General features: G+C 40.1%; 1 protein-coding gene across 5 annotated transcripts in view; it reads left to right on the top strand.

The window, feature by feature from the left end:
• Positions 1 to 3,007: 3,007 nt before the first annotated feature.
• The window catches only part of GREB1L (GREB1 like retinoic acid receptor coactivator), a 262,317-nt gene continuing 245,594 nt past the window's right edge, over positions 3,008 to 19,730 (top strand). For all 5 annotated transcript variants that reach the window (XM_030842585.2, XM_030842584.2, XM_060310347.1 and 2 more), the window contains exon 1: positions 3,008 to 3,154. The gene's annotated coding sequence lies outside the window, so the exon portion shown is untranslated. The remainder of the gene's footprint in view (positions 3,155 to 19,730) is intronic.

Here is a 19,730-nt window from a genome sequence, read left to right as displayed (position 1 = left end):
TCATAGAACTTCCCCCATCACTGAGACGGAGGATCTTCCCAATAATCACTCAGAAGGATTCCATCATTTATATGGACCCTGACTGCTCTGAGTCATATTTTTCACTGAACTTGGTTCTAATGCAGTGTATCTGTGAGAAGCATTTGGGAATCATTGTTATGGAGAAGAGGAGGGATTCGCAGTAGTCGTCTAGGCACTATGCATTGCCTCAATCCGCACAGCTACTCCCTGAGGTATGTGCTATCATGATGCTACTCTACAAATGGGGACACTGAGATGGAGTCCAGTAACTTGGTCAAGGTTATATAATAGGTAAGTCTTGGAGCCAGGATTCAAAACTATGGGGCCTAACTCCGAAGTGTTTACACTTAATTCTGTCACATTTTATAATCACAGAAGTCTATTGGGCATGATGAGGGATACATAAACGTCAAAAAGGAGACAAGACATATACACAAATAAATTCAAGGCAAGGGAGTTTGTTATCTAATGAGACACTGAAACGTTTTCAGACTACCAGAACATAGATAGATTACCATCACTAACTTTTTTTTTTTTTTTTTTTTTTTTTGCGGTACATGGGCCTCTCACTGCTGTGGCCTCTCCTGTTGCGGAGCACAGGCTCCGGACGCGCAGGCTCCAGACGCGCAGGCTCAGCGGCCATGGCTTACGGGCCCAGCCGCTCGGCGGCATGTGGGATCTTCCCAGACCGGGGCACGAACCCATGTCCCCTGCACCGGCAGGCAGACTCTCAACCACTGCGCCACCAGGGAAGCCCCATCACTAACTTTTAACCTTGTTAGGGACTTGTTTTGTTTACTGATGAATCACCAGTTCTCACTTCGCCATCTGGCTCACAGTAGGTGCTCAATAAATATTTGTTGAATGAATACCAGAGTTCTGTAATATTAGTCTAAGGTCCTTGAGCAACTGTGCCAAATTTACCTTCACATCTTCAGAGTCTACTGTGTTTGGCGCTCAATGAATGGTCCTTGAACTAAACTAACAAAACTGCACTGTGGTTTTATGTAAAGGCTGCTCATTGTTCCCAGTTCCCTTTTCTTTAAAATGGAAGGTGTTCCCCTCCTCAACTCTACAGACCGTGTGGCAGACTGGGTTTTTCAAAAGATTCTCACACGCTTTAACCTCTCATGAACTAAGTTTTTATTCATGGAGGTGAACTTGAAATCTCAAGTTTCTACTTACTATCTTTTGCACATGTATGACTGGTTTTCCAGTTGAATTTGACATTTGATTCCTTTTGGATACCTGAGCTATACTCTTAATCAGCTGCACCTTTCTGTGTTGTAGTTATTTAAAAACCACATTGACCTCATTCAGTAAGTCTCTATTGTGTGCAAGATCCAGGACTGTGGCAATACAGCCATGACTGAGAAAGACATGGTTCCTGCCCTTGTGGCACATAAAAGTGTTCCTATGTGTTTTAAAAGACTGGACAATAGGGATTCAATTGTAAAACAAAGCAAAAACCATTTCTGCTCCTTATCTCCATAAGGAACAAAACGATTAAAAAAAAAAGATGGCAGTTGGGCATGAGTTCCCAGTGGAGGAGGGAGAGAAGACAATCCAGATCACAAACAAATCGCTTACTTTTTGCAAGTCACAACTGAACTATGCCTTGAGTTATCTTCTGGTGATTCCGGACTTCCAGTCAGAGTCAATTCCGTCTGTATTGACCAAAAGAGAAACAGGGAGGAAAAAAATGCATTTCGGTTCTTAAAAAAAAAAAAGAGCAACACAAGCAAACAAAACCCACTGACTTAGGGATCATATGAGATCTACTTTAATTGAAGTTGTCTTTAAACGATAATTGACAATGATACCGAAACAACAGACTGAAAACCAACCTGCTCGGGGCCGGGCACGGCGTAGCATCCCCACGGCCAGGAACCAGCTGACCAGGGTCTATACGGGCCCCAAAGGCACTACAAATTGATCAACTTTTCTTAACCTAGACTCTTCCACCACATCCAGCATGGACCTGCTTCTTCCAGGGTGTGGGCCATCAGTAAAGGAGTCTAGTCGCCCATCTCTGGCAACAACGACAGTTTAAAAAAAAATGGAGCTACAGCTCTAATAACAAAACCCACCAGCTGTGAAAAGTGGAGATACATCTGTCACTATCGGGCCTCAGCATCTCTGGAGAACGTTTGCTCCCGCCGCGCCCGTCAAGGCCCTGGGCCCGCGGTTAGTGGCTGCTCTGCGGGCGGAAGAGCCTTCTCGTCCCGGCAGGCTCGGGGCGAGCCACCGCGAGCAGGCAGCCTCCGTGAGCGCCCGGCCGGGGTCGGCGGGCCGGAGGGCGTGCTCGTTCAGGAGGCGCCCAGGCGGTTCTGGCCGGAGCTCCCGGGTCGGTTTGGTTTTGTCCCCATCCTGCCCCCGCCCCCCCCACTCCCCTTCATGCAAAAGGCCAAGGGGTTTTGACCCACCATCGCCCAGACCGAGTTCACGCTTAGGGCCCTTTCGCCGCCGTCCAGAGGACAGAGAAAGCAATCGCGCAATGAGGCGAGAGCACTCTGAATAAAGGTGGAGTCGGCGAGAAAATCATTTTTCTTCTTGGCTGAGCGCGTCAGCCGCCCCGGGGGGCAGGCCTCCTTCCCAGAAGACCCCCTCCACACACCCGCGCCCTCCACGCCCCTCAGTGGCCACACGCATCACTGGTGCCGCGGAGTTTGGAAATGGAGGCGCGAGCACACTGGGCTGCGGGCTCCACACGGGGTGGGGGCGTTCCCGGAGGGTGAGCAGGGAACCGTGCGCCCACTCCACTCCCGGAGGGCCAGGGAGCCCTGAAGGGCCCTCGCGGGCGCCGAGGCGGCGGAAGACCGAGAGGCGGGGCGGGGGGGGGAGGGGGCGCGGGGGTCCCCGCCGGGGAGCTTCTGGGGAAGCGGGAGGGGCAGCACCTGAGGAATCCGCCTCCGGCCGCGGCGGCCGCCGCCTCGCTCCGCCCCGGGGAACTGAGCGCGCGGCCAGCTTGCCTGCCAGAGAGACGCCAGCCACCGGCGGCGCTAGCACCTCGGAGGAGGGCGGCGGAGCGAGCGGAGCGCGGCGCTGCGACCCGGACTGGGGGTGGGGAGACGAGCCCCGCCGAGGCGAGGGCCACCCCCGGTCCTCTGCCCTCGCGCGCTGCCAGGGCCAGGTGAGCGGCTGCGGGGACTCTGGGCGCGGGGAGGCGGGGAGGTGAGAGGTCGCCCGCCGGGCGCGAGTGCACGCCTCTGCCCGGCAGGGGCTGCCCTTTGGCGGGCTGTGGACACCCTGCCTGCGCGGGGAGGCGCAGCGGCTGACTTTTTCTGGAGGGATCGGAAGGCGGAGCGGGGGTGTGAGCGCCGGTGCGTTTGTGTGGCGAGGGCGGGCGCCCGTGCCAGCCCCGGACCCGAACCCTCGCGTCAGCCGCCTGAGGAGACCCAGCCCGTGCGGTCCGCGCCCGGAGGCCAAAGGCCTGTCACCCCGGCTCTCGGCGCCGCCTTTGTGGCGGGAGCGAGGGAGCCCGAGAGGGGGCTGAGGGAGGCAGCGGCGCGGCGGGGAGCGCCCGGGACCGGCTCCCCCAGCCCGAGGGCTGCTGAGGGGGGTGGCCTGGGCGGGGGGACGGTGGGTAGGGAGGCGCGGAGGTGACGCGGGAGGATGGAGAGAGCTCAGAAGGGCAAAGTTGAGAGCGTCCAGCGGTGGCTGGGCGTTTGCTCAGGGTCCCTGGGCTGCTTTGCTCCACACCAAATGTCACTTGGTCACGAGCGCGCGCGCGTGTCTTCCGGCCATCATTTCCCTTTTTCGTGAGTGAGTGAGGACGACCACTCTTGTGCTGAATGAGACACAAAGGGTTGTGTTGACAGCTGACCCTGACACGAGTAGACAGCGAGGTGCGGTGTGTGCCCTGGCCGGGGAGGGTGATGAAGAGGCGGCTTGTTAATCAATTCCCTCAGTCCCTCTTCCGAGCTCCGTGAAAAGAAGCGATAGGTACAGATGCAGTTCGCGGGGCTTCTCAGTTAAACGGAGCCCAAGTCGGGTCCAGAACCCGATTCATCTGCGCGGGGACAGCTGCTGCCTCCCGCAGAGGCGACGGAGCCCGGATCCCGGAGAAACTCCTCGATCCTCTCCTTTCCTCAAGGAACGTGACTGTTTCAAGGTCCTTATCCCCACCGCGGCCTTCTGTCTCCTGTTGAAAAGATAGAAACCACATTTTAATTTCTGTTTTTCACCCCTTAAGAGTCCCCTCTCCACCTCGCCCTTGAGGTGGGAAAACCCGCTTAAGTCTCATGTTAAAATCTAGCCATTTAAATATGAGGAAGAGCTTGTCCGAAAAAGGTTTTTGAATTAAATGCCGCCCTTAGAAACCTCTCTTTCCTCTGAACATTAAAAAAAAAAAAAAAAAAAAAAAAAAAACTTTAAATCCTGGAATTCTCTTTGAGTTTTGTGACTGTGTTGCTTCCTTTTCTTTCAGAATATTTCTATGTAGTTTTACAAATTGCAATACTGAAAACTTAAAATGGAGAAAAAATTTAAATTGTTTTATTAAAAATAGTACTAGAATTACGTGCGTGTAGGCACGTGTTTAAAGGGCAAGTTTTAATTAATGAATATCGGAAAGTTATATGCATAGGGTAGAAATTGCAAACAGCAGTGTAAAGTACGCCCTCTGTCTCAGAGACCCGTACTCCCAATGCCCTAGTCCTCCTCCCCAGAGGCAACCACTCTCCTCAATTGTATATCCTTCCATAAGCCTTCTATTAGAATGGAATTACATTGTGGAAATAGAGGATGAAAGGAACTTAATATGTAAGACTGAACTGTGTCTCAGTGGTGATGGCTCTTAATTTGATATCCACTCCTGATGATATTAGATCCTTTTATTTAGCCTAAGGCACTTATCAGAGTGCTTAAAAATCTTAGAACAAGTATTCAGTGCAAAGCAGAACTATTAAACTGTTATCTCCCCCCTCCCTCCATCACCAGTTTCTCTACACTTGGTTTTTTGTAACCTTTGTTGGGTTTTTCTTCCATTTTGGAGCTCTTTAGGAAGTAGAGAATGAGAACTGTAGTTTATTCTATCCAGTGCAGTGCACATCTGAAGACATTGAAAGGATATATGAATACTCCCATTGACATGAGATAATATAAAAATTTCAATGGTATGAGAGAAATACGGAGGCCAAGTTTAAGACATTTGGTCACATCTCTTAGTTCCAGGCCCGAATTTGCCATAAACTAGCTAAATGAAGTAACTTTCTAAGAAATGCTTTTGTTTCCATCCCCAGTTAAATAAAGGAATTGAACCATGTGGCTTCTGAGTGTCCTTCCGACTCCAAAATCCTGTGATTTTTGGTAAAATGGTAGTTCTGTAGGTGTCCTAAGATTGGCTAAGGATAAACCAGTTGGATCTGTGGGTATTAGACAGTGGAGTGACAAAGAAAAAAAAAATCTTAAATGGTAGATTCATAAAGAGGAAGTCAGAGATATTTAAACAACATTTCTGCTCTTATGAGATTGATATCATTGGAGAACAGCTACTTTACTTTCCCACAAAATGTCTGTTTATGTTACTGATAGAGGCCAAACCCTGAATGGCCCTCTGCATCACCTTGTATGGCTAAGGAGAGTGAATTTTCTTCACAGCTCACGGTGCCATTTTTAGGGAAATTATTTTTACCAAACTCTTACTTTTCTTTTTGGTAATGTGGAAATAAAGTTCATTGACCTACTTCAAAGGCACTTTACATAATTTAATTAGTGATTCTACAAGTATTTAGAAAATGAATAATCCTTATAGCTAAGCTATTTTAGTTACTTTATAAGTATTCACTTAGAGATCATGTTCTTAGCAGGAAACGTTTCTAATCTCTAAAACACCTGAAACTAATGATTCCTGGATGGGTGCTGAGAGCTGAGGAGTGATTTCAAGGTTATGAAAGTAAAAAGAATTAGGTGATTTTAATCACTATATATGATCTCAGTGAAGGGATTTCAAACTTATACCGTAAGTGGTGGTTACAAAAATCATTCATGTTAAAGAAGGAGATCTCATACTTTGAAGATTCTGAGTCAATAATAAAGAATATTATGTAATTAGTTTGAATGTCAGTAATATAAATAAATTATAATGGAGTTTTAGGAATTGTTTGATTGGGGTGATAAGAAATATGAACTAGAACGGTAGATTTGTAAGGGTGCTTAGAGAAATCTTGATTGACAAAACTAACAAAAACAAAAGAAAATTAAGTACTAGTAATGAAGTTCTTCTAAAATGGAATAGTTTTTGTTTTTTGCATCTTCCTTCCTACCCTTACCATATGAATATGTATTTTTACAGATGTCTTACCATATTGCAGGCACATTTTTACTCTGATTTTTTTATAAACATTTTTCCATAATTTACTTTCTATTGTTTGCAATTAGTTTATTGTATCATGATTTACTTAACTCTTTCTCTATTTTATGATTTTCCAGTTTTTAAAAAAAATATAATGGCCACCCACATGAATGAGACTTTCTTATTCTTCTTCTTTAAAATTAAAAAAAAAAACGAACTTAGAATTATTTCCCTAGAGAAGCAGTATAGGTGAGCTCTAAAATTAAAGGTTCAGTGTCCAAACATAGCTCCATCACTTATGGGTAGTATTGGGCAAGTAACTTATTTTCTTAGAGTTTTCTAATCTGTAAAGTGGGTATAGTAATAGCTCTCTACAAGGTTAAGATAAAAAGCAGTAATGCATGAAAACACATGTAAATGTTAGCTCTGTTTTTAATTAGGAAATTTTTGTAATTTCAAAATTACTTTCCAGGAGGATTACATAAATTACACACAACAACAATGCGTGTGCTTATGTAATTTTATTTATGTAATTTTAAACATTTATATTATTGTGACTAATTTGATCAGTGTAAAATTGTATCCCTTTGTTTTGATTTGTATTTCTTTGGTCTTGTGTAAACTGAGAGTTAGTTTTCTCAGCAGTATTGCTACAGTTTTCTACTTGGAGTGGTGGAAATTTCATCACCTCCGTCATTTTGAACTAGACTATAAGACAGACAAATAGGACAGGTCAGTTACAACACTAATAAGTGAACCAAATTTTCCAATAGGTTCTTTCAGATTAGTTGTAGTTTTCTTGTATTCTCAGATGATGGTAGTTTTTATTCATTATTATTATTTTTAATCTTAAAAATATAGCTGTTAAAATTAATAAATAACGTTATATATCAATTCTATTTAAGTGAAAATGCAATCTTCTCTTTTTTCCCTTGAAGGGCTGATTTATAATTAGCATTATTATGATCCAATTTAGTGGATTTTTGCTAGGAATGCTTCCTAAAACTTGGGGGAAAAAAATCAGAGAAAGTTTTATGATCGCTAATCATGTTATCTTTTGGCTACCAATGGATAATGAAGTTATATCCTCTAACTTGAGTTCTTATACAGTCAAGGTAATTTAGACTACACAAAAGCATGCTCGTAAGTTCTGGAGTTCCAGCAGCCCTGATATTTCTGGCAAACACACACCCAATGTGGATAACAGCAGCTCTTTGTGCTCCTGAGCCCCAGGAGGGCTTCCTATTGTGTACTCTTCCTTCCCTCCCATTCTTGACTGACTGGTGATAGCAACTCCTCCAAGTCCAGATGTGAAGCTCCCACAGGGACGCCTCTCTTCTACCCAGCTCTGTATTTATCTCCACCACCCACCCCTTCAGTGCCTTTGCTTTTGTCCTATGACATAGAGAATTCACTCTCTTTGCAAGGTTGTGGTTTCAGATTTTATTTTTAATTTATCGCTATGCTTTATGAGTGTCTTCAACAGTCCCTACAGTGGAAGCTATAGGCACAATTAGCATAGATTAACACATAATCAGCACTGGATAAATGTTTGTTGCTGTGAACCATATCTTGTATGGTCTTCTCTGTTCCTGGGCATGGTTCTATTTTTAAGGTAAAAATAAAAAGCAAGCTCTGGTTGTATGCTGGATTACTGTTTGCCTATATTACCAAGGTTAGGAATTAGGAAACATATTGTTATGGCCTTTTAACTTTTTCTGTGTTTAGAGGAGATTCTTAACTTTTGTGCCTTTCTTTTCTTCTGTAAAATGGGATTAACAATTAAAGTACTGCTCTAATTATCAACCTTCTGCACAGAATTGTTGTAAGATAAAATGAAATAATAAATGTGGACATGTTTTAGAAAAAAAAGGATGCACAAATTTATACAGTGTTGTCATAATTACACATTATCACTACACTTCCAGGAGTGTCCACATCTTTGAGAAAGCCTCATCTCAATGTGGAGCTGCACTGGGAGCTTGGGGTTAGATGAAAATTCTTGGGGCCCAATCCAAACCCTGAGGGTGGGGCCTGTTCTGTCTTTTAACAGCCCTTCTGATGCTGAACCACTGCTCTAAGGAGTAGTAAATGTCAACAACCACTAGAAAAGTAATTCTTTTGCTAGTTAAATATTAGTTATAAGATAATCCAGAGATATCATAACATCACTTTTGCGTGCTAAGTATGAAATGAAAGTTAGCTATTATCATTAGCTGCCGTTTGCCTTTTAACCTCTCAGAATTTAATTCAGAGCAGGAATTGTAAACTCAGGTGCTTTTAGAGGCCAAGCAGGTAATCTGAGTGAAGCAGGACACCTGTAAAATAATAAGGGATGATAAGTCCTGGTGGGCAGAAAGTCTGAAGGTGGCATGATTTGTAAGACTGCACTGATTTTTGCCCTGTGTGTCACTGTTACCAGATCATTTGATTTTTCAAGTGGAACTGGAAATTCATATTTTTGTATGAATTTAATGTTTGTAATAAATTTTAAAGAAAACATATGGACCCAACAAAACAAATCTGGAAGCCAGATAATTTCCAACTTCTCAATTAATTAACATGGGTGAAAATATTTGCATTTGAGTGAGTATGATGACAGAAAAAAGCACACTGTTCAACATTATTAATAAAGAAATGCATATAAAAACCCCACAGACGTATTTCAACTTTCAGATTATAAAGATTTAGATCAATAATATCTAACATTGGCAATGGGTAAAGAAACTGTTATTGTTATACACTCTAAAATGAAGGCAAATATTACAGCTTTTTTGGAGAGCAATTTGACATCATGTATCAAGATTTTAAATGTCTGTACTGGGATTTTCCTGGTGGTCCAGTGGTTAAGACTTCCCCTTCCAATGCAGGGGGTGCAAGTTCGATCACTGGTTGGGGAGCTAAAATCCCACATGCCTTGTGGCCAAAAAACCAAAACATAAAGCAGAAGCAATATTGTAACAAATTCAATAAAGACTTAAAAAAAAAAAAAAAAGCCTTGACTGAAGCTGTTAAAAAAAATAAAAATAAATGTCTGTACCTACCCTGTCCAATATGGTAGTCCCTTGCAATGTGCGGCTATTTAAATTTAAATTAATTAACATTATATAAAACTAAAGATTCGGTTTCTCAGTTGCACTATTCACATTTCAAGTACTCAATAGTTGCATGTGGCTGGTGCCTACTGTATTGGACTGTGATGATATGGAACATTTCCTTCATAGAAAGTTCTTATGGACAGCACTGGTCTAAACTCTGACTCAGAAATTTCCCTTCTAGGAATTTGTTAGAAAGAAATAACTAAACAAATGCAGATAGTAAAAACATCACCTGAAACATTATGTATAAGAGTAAAAAATTAGAAACAAACTAAACATCATGTTTTTACTAAAAATTAGGTTGCAGTAAATATCCAAGATATATTGTTATGTAAAAATATCCCTGTTGTCGAATGATTTTATTTATTTGGGTAGATAGCTTAGGTACATAGAGATTAGGGGAACAAATTTTCTCTTCCCACAAATGATTGTAGGTATAACAGAGCTTTCCCTTTCTAGCCTAGAGCTCTTGTCATGTAGTAGACTAGGTTGACTTTCACTAAAGAACAAGCAGAGGCACTTGACAGTTCGCCAAGCTGCATCAGTATCACCTGGGTACCTGTGAGAAATTCAGGGTCTCAGACTCCATTCCAAGCCTCCTGAATCAGAATCCCTGGGGGGGCCTCAGCGATCTGTGTAGTAACAAGCTTTCCACTTCCTGCCTGTATCTGCCTCCTATCACTGAATCTCTCAAGCTTTATTTGTTTTATCTTGGCCAAGTGAGAGCTCCTTGAACTCTATCCAGGCACCATTCTAGGTGCTTCAGAGGCTGCAGTGAAGAAAACTAACAAACATCCCTGTCCTTATGGGAATCAAACAATAAGCAAAGGAAAAACGGAGTAAAATATGTTATATTTTAGGTAGTGAGAAGTGTTAGGGAGGAAACTGAAGCAGAAAGGGTACTTAGAAAGTGAGATGGGAGTTGAGATTCTCTTCAGGGTGTCACTGAGAAGTGACACCTAAGTGAGGACCTGAAGGCTCTGAGGGACTGAACCATTGGAAGTTTAGAGGCAGAGCATTCTTGGCAGTCATGAGAGGGGTAACTAGGAGGCCACTGCTGCTGAAGAGGAGAGGCTAGTGAGGGGAGTGAGGGGGGATTAGGTCAGAGCTGTAATCTAGATCTTCTGACTTCAAAATTCTTTGTTCTCTCTAGTGTACCACACTCCTCAAATTCTTTGGTTAATCAGTTTGTAAAGAGATCAGACATCCTTAAATTCACTGTTTTTCAGTGTGATCTGTCAACACCTGCCTTATTTGCCTGGGGTGCTTGTTAAATGTGGATTATTGGTCTCAACCTGCTGAATTAGAGTTTCTGGGGTGGGACCCTGGAATGTGCATTTTAGTGATCTTCCCAGGTAGTTTTTATGGGCACAGAAGTCTTAGAACCACACCTCACATTTATCATTAAGTTTAGTTTTTGTAGAGGAGGTGTGCCTAAAATTCTCACCACTGCCTGTGGAGGTCATAATGAGAAGATGTAATTGATATAGTGTCCCATTTACTTCCTGCATTTTTAAACTGATTAAATCAACACTACTTATAGTAAGTTTATGTGTATATCTCTGTTGGAGTATTCAGCAACTGTACGATTATTGTCATAATTCTTACCCACATCAGAGGATGGGGGAACCTTTTCACTTGAGGGTTCTGTCTCCCTCTCATCCAATCTGTTCTGCTTTTTGGAAAGGGCGAATTTAAATTTAATTGATTTTTAAATTCATATTTTCTTTTTTTCTTCTTTTCCATTCTCTTTCTCTCTGGCCCCTCCTCTCTCTCTCTCCCGCTCTCTCTCTCTCTCTCTCTCTCTCTCTCTCTGCCTCTTGTTTCTTTTCTTCTTCCTCTTCTTCTTGAAATCTAACCATCCTAAATTAAACACCATTAATGTTTTTGGTCGCCATTATTTTATGCATTTCCATGCATATTTATATATATTTACCAACACAAACAACTTTACATAATAGGGTCATATGTTTTTGTTTTTTTTTTTTTCGTTACGCGGGCCACTCACCGCTGTGGCCCCTCCCGTTGCAGAGCACAGACTCCGGACGCGCAGGCTCAGCAGCTATGGCTCACGGGCCCAGCCACTCCGCGGCATGTGGGATCTTCCCGGACCGGGGCACGAACCCGTGTCCCCTGCATCGGCAGGCGGACTCTCAACCACTGCGCCACCAGGGAAGCTCCGGGTCATTTGTTTTTTAAAAAACTGTAGTCACGTCTTTTAAAAAATTCAGGAAGCCTAAATTTCCTCTTTACCCTCCCTTTTCACCTCAACAGTGTGACCAATCTGCTGTTTATTTTGTTAAAACTTTTTCCGTGATCATGTAACCTAACAAACCTTGTATATCTTCAACATCTTATACATACTGTCATATTTCATATATATATAATTTATTTTTTCACTTAATACTTAATAAAACACAGGGATATACCTCTAAGTCAAATGGTATAACTCTTATTTATTCTTTTAAATGACTAGATAATATTCTGTGGTATACATATTCCACAAACAACCGTTAACTTTACTGAAGAATATTCATTTTAACTAAACAAGAAACTAGAGCTGTATACTAAATATGAGGCATATCTGATTATATAATTTAAAAACATTTTTGTAAAGCAAAAAAACTGAAAACAAATACTACAGACAAATGATAGATTGGAAAAAAAATCTTTACATATGCAGGCAAAAGATTAGCATCTCCGGTATATAAGGAACTCTTCACAAAATGATAATAAAAATATTTTCTAAAACATAATTTTAAAATTGTTTACAAATGATATGCCTAGGTCATTCACAGAAGCACAATTCCAAATGATCAATAAATATGAAAAATGCTTAGCCTTATCAGTTGTTTGGAAATGCAAGTTAAAAATAATAGTAAGCTACACTTGACACCTACTTGATATTAATATAGAACTTTAGTCCACACTGAAATTTCCAGAATTAGTTTCTTTATTCACTGAAAATCTGTGCAGAAACTTTTTTCTGGGAAGTTATATTAAAGCTATAAAACATAATTATTTTCCAGGTTTTCTTGTTTGCTTAGAGAATTTGAGGGGAGATTGACATTTATTCCCTTTTAGACTCAACTCTTAGCACAAGGAGTGAGAACAGAGCTTAGAAAATTGAAGTTTGATATCAATTGTAGGACTTTTTTTTTATTCCAAAGGGTTTTCTTCCATTTGAAGATAGAAATTGTTGGATTTTAGAGCCATAGTTCAATCCTAAGAGGAAAACAGGGCCACAGGGTTTTACTTGACTTCCCAAGGTCACCTGGCTATACCTGCATTCTTTCTGGTTTACTGTCCTGTTCCTGAGTATCTTTTCATGCCTTTAATTGCAGCTAATGCAGAGAAATCACATTTCAAAATTTTTTCCATTTTCAAAAAAGTATTGAATGTACAGCATTTAGAGAAATTCAGTTGTTTAGATTTTAAGTAGAAATAATGTGTGAGAATAATTTTAAAAATTAGCAAAGACACATATCACTTACAATCCTACTGCCCTTACAAAATGAGCTACTTCCCCAGTTTTACCTCAAGTACTAATCTATATTCATTAATGATTTTGCAAATGGGAAGAGTTCACTAATATTTCCAAAATCTTTTGGTAGCTTTGATTCAGCCCTTTTACACTGGTCTGCCTGACCCTGTCTTTCCTTTCTTCTGACCTATTTTTCATGCATGTCATTTTTAAGCCTTGAACATTATTTCATATCAGTCTCAACCTTGATCAAATGCCTTCAGTGGCTTCCAGTTGCCTACCTTAGCATTTCCCAGAGGCTCTCACCCTAAGCACTAGTATTCCAGTCTAATACTGTCAGCTGCATGGAACTGAACAAACAGCTAAAGATGTTAAAAAGTAATTAATTCCTTATATCCCCAAAATATATGGGGAGGGGGAGGGGAGAGCAATTCTTGGGTTAATTCAGGTGCTTGATGATGTCAAGGACCCAAGTTCTTTCATTCATTCTCTGCCATCCTTAATTTGTTGGTGTTTGTCTTCCATCTTGTCCTTGCATTATACCAAGGTGTCAGCAGCACATTCAAGCCTCACACAGTTCTGACTGGAGTCAGAAAAAGTTCTGTGTCTTCAAGCTAAATACTTTTTAAAGAGTTTACCCACATACATAGATGTCCCAAATCCCATTGGTTAGAATTTACCACGTGCTCATGTGTAAGCCAGTCGCTGACAAGGAAAATAGAAATACCATGATTGGTATAGAATAATCAAGATTCACCCCAGAGCCTGAGGAAAGGTCCACTCTCTGAGATGAGCATGTAAAACCCAGGGGTTGTTAATATTGAAGAAGATCAGGAGATGGTTCGATTAGACAACTAGCAGTGTGTGCCATGAAATCCAATTTCTTCAGTTCCCTACAAGGCTCTTTATAATCTGACCTAATGATAATCTAATATAAAACCTCTATTTTAGGCAAGCCAATCAGTTGTCTTCTTGTCTTTCTCATGTGCATTCCTACCTATGGCTTTGCTCATGTTTCTCTTAGAAATCTCTTCCTATTCCCTAGAGCTGGCTGTGGTTATTTAAATTAAAATTAATTAAAGTTAAATAAAATGAAAAATTCAGTTCTTGAGGCATACTAATTGCATATCAGGAGCTTAATGGCCACATGCGGCTAGTGGCTATTGTATTGGATAGCACAGGTATAGAATATTTCCACCACTGCAAATTGGACAACACTCCTCTAGAGATTCTTGCAAATCATACCTATTATTTAAACAGTGTTTGCTAAACTATAGGCCACCTATATCAGAATCAGCTAGAGATGTTTTATTTTTTTCTCCCAGTTTTATTGAGCTATAATTGACACACAACACTGTATGGTTTAAGGTGTACAGTATAATGATTTGACTTATATATATCATGAAATAATTACCACAGAAAGTTTAGGGGACATCCATCATCTCATATAGATACAAAATTAAAGAAAAAAATTTTTTTCCTTGTGATGAGAATTCTTAGGATTTACTTTCTTAAGAACTTTCATAACATATAGAAGTGTTAATTATATTTATCATGTTGTACATCATATCCTTAGTACTTCTTTGTCTTATAACTGGAAGTTAATACCTTTTGACTGCCTTCATCCAATTCCCCCTCCCCTCTCTCCACACCTCTGGTAACCACAAATCTGATCTCTTTTTCTATGAGTTTATTTGTTGGTTTGTTTCTGAAGTATAATTGACCTATAACACTATGTGAGTTCCTGTTATAGAACATAGTGATTCGATATTTCTATACATTTCAAATTGATCACCACAATAAATCTTGTTACCCTCAGTCACTATATAAAGATATTATATAGTTATCGACTATATTCCCAACAGTGTACATTTCATATTTGTGATTCATTTATTTTGCAACTGGAAGTTTATGCCTCTTAATCTCGCTCACTTATTTCTCTCCTCCCCCCACCCTCCTTAGGCAACCTCTTGTTTGTTCTTTGTATCTATGAGTCTTTCTGTTTTGCTACGTTTGTTCATTTGTTTTTTTTTTATATTCCACATATAAGTGAAATCATACAGTTTTGTCTTTCTCTGTTTGACTTTTTTCACTTAGTGTAGTACCCTCTTCGTACATCCATGTTTGCAAATGGCAAAATTTCATTCTTTTTTATGTCGGAGTAATGTTTGATTATAATAATTATAATAATCTCCCACATCTTCTTTATCCATTCTTCTGTTGACGGACACTTAGATTGCTTCCATATCTTGGATGTTGCAAATAATGCTGTAGTGAACATAAATGTGCATGTATCTTTTTCAATTAGTGTTTTTGTTTTCTTCAGAAAAATACCCAGAAGTGGAATTGCTGGATTGTATGGTAGCTCTATTTTTAGCTTTTTGAGGAATCTCTGTACTGTTTTACATAGTGGCTGCACACCAATTTACATTCTCACGAGCATTGTACAAGGGTTCTCTTTTCTCCACATGCTCCCCCCACATTTGTTATTTGTGGTCTTTTTTTTTTTTTTTTGCGGTACGCGGGACTCTCACTGTTGTTGCCTCTCCCATTGCGGAGCACAGGCTCCGGCCGCGCAGGCTCAGCAGCCATGGCTCACGGGCCCAGCTGCTCCGCGGCTTGTGGGATCTTCCCAGACCGGGGCACGAACCCGTGTCCCCTGCATCGGCAGGCAGATTCTCAACCACTGAGCCACCAGGGAAGCCCTATGGTCTTTTTTGATGATAGCCATCCTAACTGGTGTGATGTAATATCTCATTTTGGTTTTGATTTGCATTTCTCTGATGATTAGTGATGTTTAGCATCTTTTCATGTGCCTGTTGGCCATCTGTAGGTCTTCTTTGGAAAAATGTCTATTCAGATCCTCTGCCCATTTTTTAATCGGGTTGTTTGTTTTTTTATAATGTTGAGTTGTATGAGTTCTTTGTATATTTTGGATATTAACTACTTATTGGATACATGAAAATGCTGTTTAAATGCAGATACCAAGCTCTAAGTGTTGGCCCCAAGCCACTTTTATGCCCCAAAAAGTTGAAGAACCACTATGAGGTCTATTTATTATTTATTGGTTTATTATTTAAGTCTATTTATTAGTTTATTTCTTTTATGGAAGTATACTAAATATTGGAGTTATCATTAATTTTCTTCTACTCTAAACTTCTATAGTATTTGTAGTTTATGTATCACATTTTTAGATTTTCGTTATAGATATTTATAATCTCTCTTCCAGAAAGCATTTTTTTCCTGAATGTTAGACTGTAAGCCCCTTGAGAGGAGGTACTATGGCATTCTCCAAAGTGTCTAATACAATGTTGGGTACATAGTAATACAAAGTATTGACTGATTAATTACATTCTACAGAATTTACTGTGTACAGTCTATATTTAGTTGGCAATTCTTTGAAAAGTCATAATACTGTCTGCAGTATTGGTGATAGAAGACAGATGATGGTAAGGGTATTTCCACAATATTTTTCCTCAATTTCGTTTGTTAGAAATAAACCTGAAAATTTTCTGGTTAGGTTTTTAACAAATATTATATGATGATGTTCCCTATAAGGTTTGGATTTGCAGCATTTTTTAAAATGGCTATTTTAAAAGTGCTCTGATCCTTTGGTTCTCTTGTGGAGAGAATCAAACCTCCAGATCCATAGCTGATAGAGAAACTTCCTGTTGCAACTGAACTCCCCATGTGGATCAGGGTTCACCTTCTATCTAGAGAATCCAGTAACTGTTCTCCTCTACTTTGATTATTTAATAATCGCTTGAGAATTGTTGGAGCAGGAGGTTAAGGTCTTGGTATATTAGAGAATGACTAGACCTGTATCTTCACAAGTTGCAGCACAGTGAAGGATCAAGTTAGACTAATAATATAACTAATATTAGTAATAGTAATATTACTAGTAATGGTAGCCATGAGCAGCAGCATCTTATTTAGGACTAATGTAAGGAATGTTTCTCTTATATTCTCTTGTGCATAATTTCACAGATTGTATCATTCTGTGGGTTGACATGAAAACAAACGACAACATTTTCTGGTAGGCTCATTACCTTGTAATACAAAATGAATCTAATTTATTTTTTAAGAAACAAAATCTTTATTGAAAAAATAACTATTTTCCACTGAGACTCTTGATATATTTTTGATGTTAAGACAGTTGACTTATAATTGGATTCCAAAACAGTCACTTTTCTGAGATAATGGATCAATACACCAAGCAGGATGCCTAGTACAAAATCGTCCCTCAGGAAATGTCCATTCTTTTCCCTCACCAGACTTGCTGAATGACAGGCCTCAGACTTCATCAGAGAGTAGCAATTAGCATTAAATGTTTTGCCTCCCAACTAATATTACTGAATTCTTCTTTTTCTAGAAAAGTTAGACCATGTAAAAATCACCTTTCTTCCCCTCATTCATATAAATGGAATAATCTAATATTAGGGATAATATTTTCATAGCATTTTGGTCAAAAGATGTATAGGAGCTGTTTGATATTGGCAGGTATTAAATGCACAATCTAAAGCTAAAGATCTTTCGGAGTCTGGAAGTGTAGTGTCTGGGTTATGGTATTTCACATATTCTAAATGTTTGAGGTTTTTTGCCATCATAAAGACTCGTGAGTCAGTGGTATGCCTTATCTCAACTTCTGCCTCCAGAACAGGAAATGTGACAGAACAGTGTAATACATCCCATAGTTATGTATCTGGAACATCAGAGAGAAAGTATGTGTGTATGTCAGAGAATATGTGTAGGCAAAAAACATAACCTTTACTAAAAAACAGCCATAAAGGTCTTTATGACCCATATATGCTTCTCTGCCTAGTCCTTTTCTGCTATTTAATAATTTAATTTATAGCAGGAATTAATAATTTAACCCAATAAATTAATAAAAATTAATGTACACTACATCAGGCGTTGTACACATATTATTTCTAATCTTCACAACAGCCTTGTAAAGTATGCATCATGATCCTCATTTTTATAGCTAAGAAAACCAAGCCTCTGAAAGGTTTAAGTAAACTTCATAAGCTCCCATAGGTAGTCAGTAGAAAAGTCAGAATTCAAACCTATGGGGTGACTAATTCCAAACCTTTGTTCTTTCCTCCGTGTCACATTCTTGGGTACCTGTCTTGTGACTCAACTAGAAGGTAAGATCTAGATATCAGGAATTGTATCTTACGGAAAATGTTGCTGCTCTTGCTGAAGATGGCATACATAGGTGCTAAAGGGCATATTAACTCTTTCAGGCCACCAAGGGATCATTTAGTACCTAATTTTTTTTTTTTTTTTTTGTGGTACGCGGGCCTCTCACTGTTGTGGCCTCTCCCGTTGCGGAGCACAGGCTCCGGACGCGCAGGCTCAGCGGCCATAGCTCACGGGCCCAGCCACTACGCGGCATGTGGGATCTTCCCGGACTGGGGCACGAACCCGTGTCCCCTGCATCGGCAGGCGGACTCTCAACCACTGTGCCACCAGGGAAGCCCTAGTACCTAATTTTTCAGAAACAGACTGTACCAAGGCAGTATCTTGGTTGGTGAGGAGTGTAATGGAGGTCAAGTCTTGGATTTACTCACCAAACTTCAATGAAATCTCCATGACTGGAAGTGCTTTGTTTCTTTTGCTCACTACTATATCTCCACACCTAGAACAAGCACATAGTTGCCTCTCAATAAATATTTGTCAACAAATGAATGAATGACCTCTGTAGGGACCTGTTAGCTTTCTTCTATGGCTGTGGAATCCATCCTTAACCTGAGCCAAGCTTCTTTCATATCTAAGCCACTGACTCCAGTGGAGCTGGGAGAAGGGAGAGCAGATGGAACAACATAGCTTATCACCTCTACTGGAAATACCAAGATGAGGCCCAGGCCCTTCAGAAGCTAGTAGCATTATCTTTTGCATAAAGGATGCTAATAAGAAAAAATAAATCCAAAACAATACTGTGGTAGAGATGAAAGGAAATGCATTTTATTTTCTCTTCTTTTTGAGTTTTACAAAATGATGATGTCTTTGTAATCCTTCATGCATGTTCAGTTTATCATCATATTTACTTATTTACAAATTTACATATATAATTTAGGTAATATGGGCTTTAAATTAGTCAATAAATATCCTAATTAATAAAAAATAATTGAAAGCCATATGTTTCCAGGATAATACTGCATAGTGGAAGAGAACCATGGAATTGGTAGTCTGGAAAAAGTGTTTTGGAAAATGGAACAAATTTTTTGTACTGTTTAAATATTACAATTCATTTTGCTCATTTGATTTTAAATTGATAAGTCTTCCAAAATCAAAATAGCATGGACTTACTTTAGATACCGTTACATGGGAGATTACAAGATAGCTGTATGGTGTTTACCCTTGGGAAGCTAAAGTTCACGTATTGCAAACAGACACCATAATTCTGTCTTAGAGTAAAGTTTGTGATTAACCTGTACTGATTTTTTTAAGGCTTTGAAGTAATAATTGGCAGCAGCAGTTGTAATACCAAACTGCCTCTCTGTTTTCATTTGGATAAAAAGTAATTACTGCATCAAATACATTTGTTACTTCCTTAAAAATGATTTTTCTCTTCACAGTTTTCCTACTGAGCTAGAAGTTTATATCCAGTGGGGATAAAAGAATTCTCCCTTGGGCAGGGAATTAACAATAAAAGTCAACTTAATAAGTCTTTATCAAGTACCTATAGTTGGAATGGTGCCTTGGAGAGAGAGAAAGGAAAATAAAGAACTATCCCTGACGTTGGGAAGCCTACAGTCTAGTTAAGATAGTTATGTGACTTGTGGTTTGGTAGATTTAGATCTAATTTTGTTTAAACTATGTTTCTCAA

This window comes from Globicephala melas, chromosome 13 (assembly GCF_963455315.2).
Source record: "Globicephala melas chromosome 13, mGloMel1.2, whole genome shotgun sequence".
Lineage (NCBI taxonomy): Eukaryota > Metazoa > Chordata > Mammalia > Artiodactyla > Delphinidae > Globicephala > Globicephala melas.
This window is presented reverse-complemented; position numbering and strand designations above follow the sequence as displayed.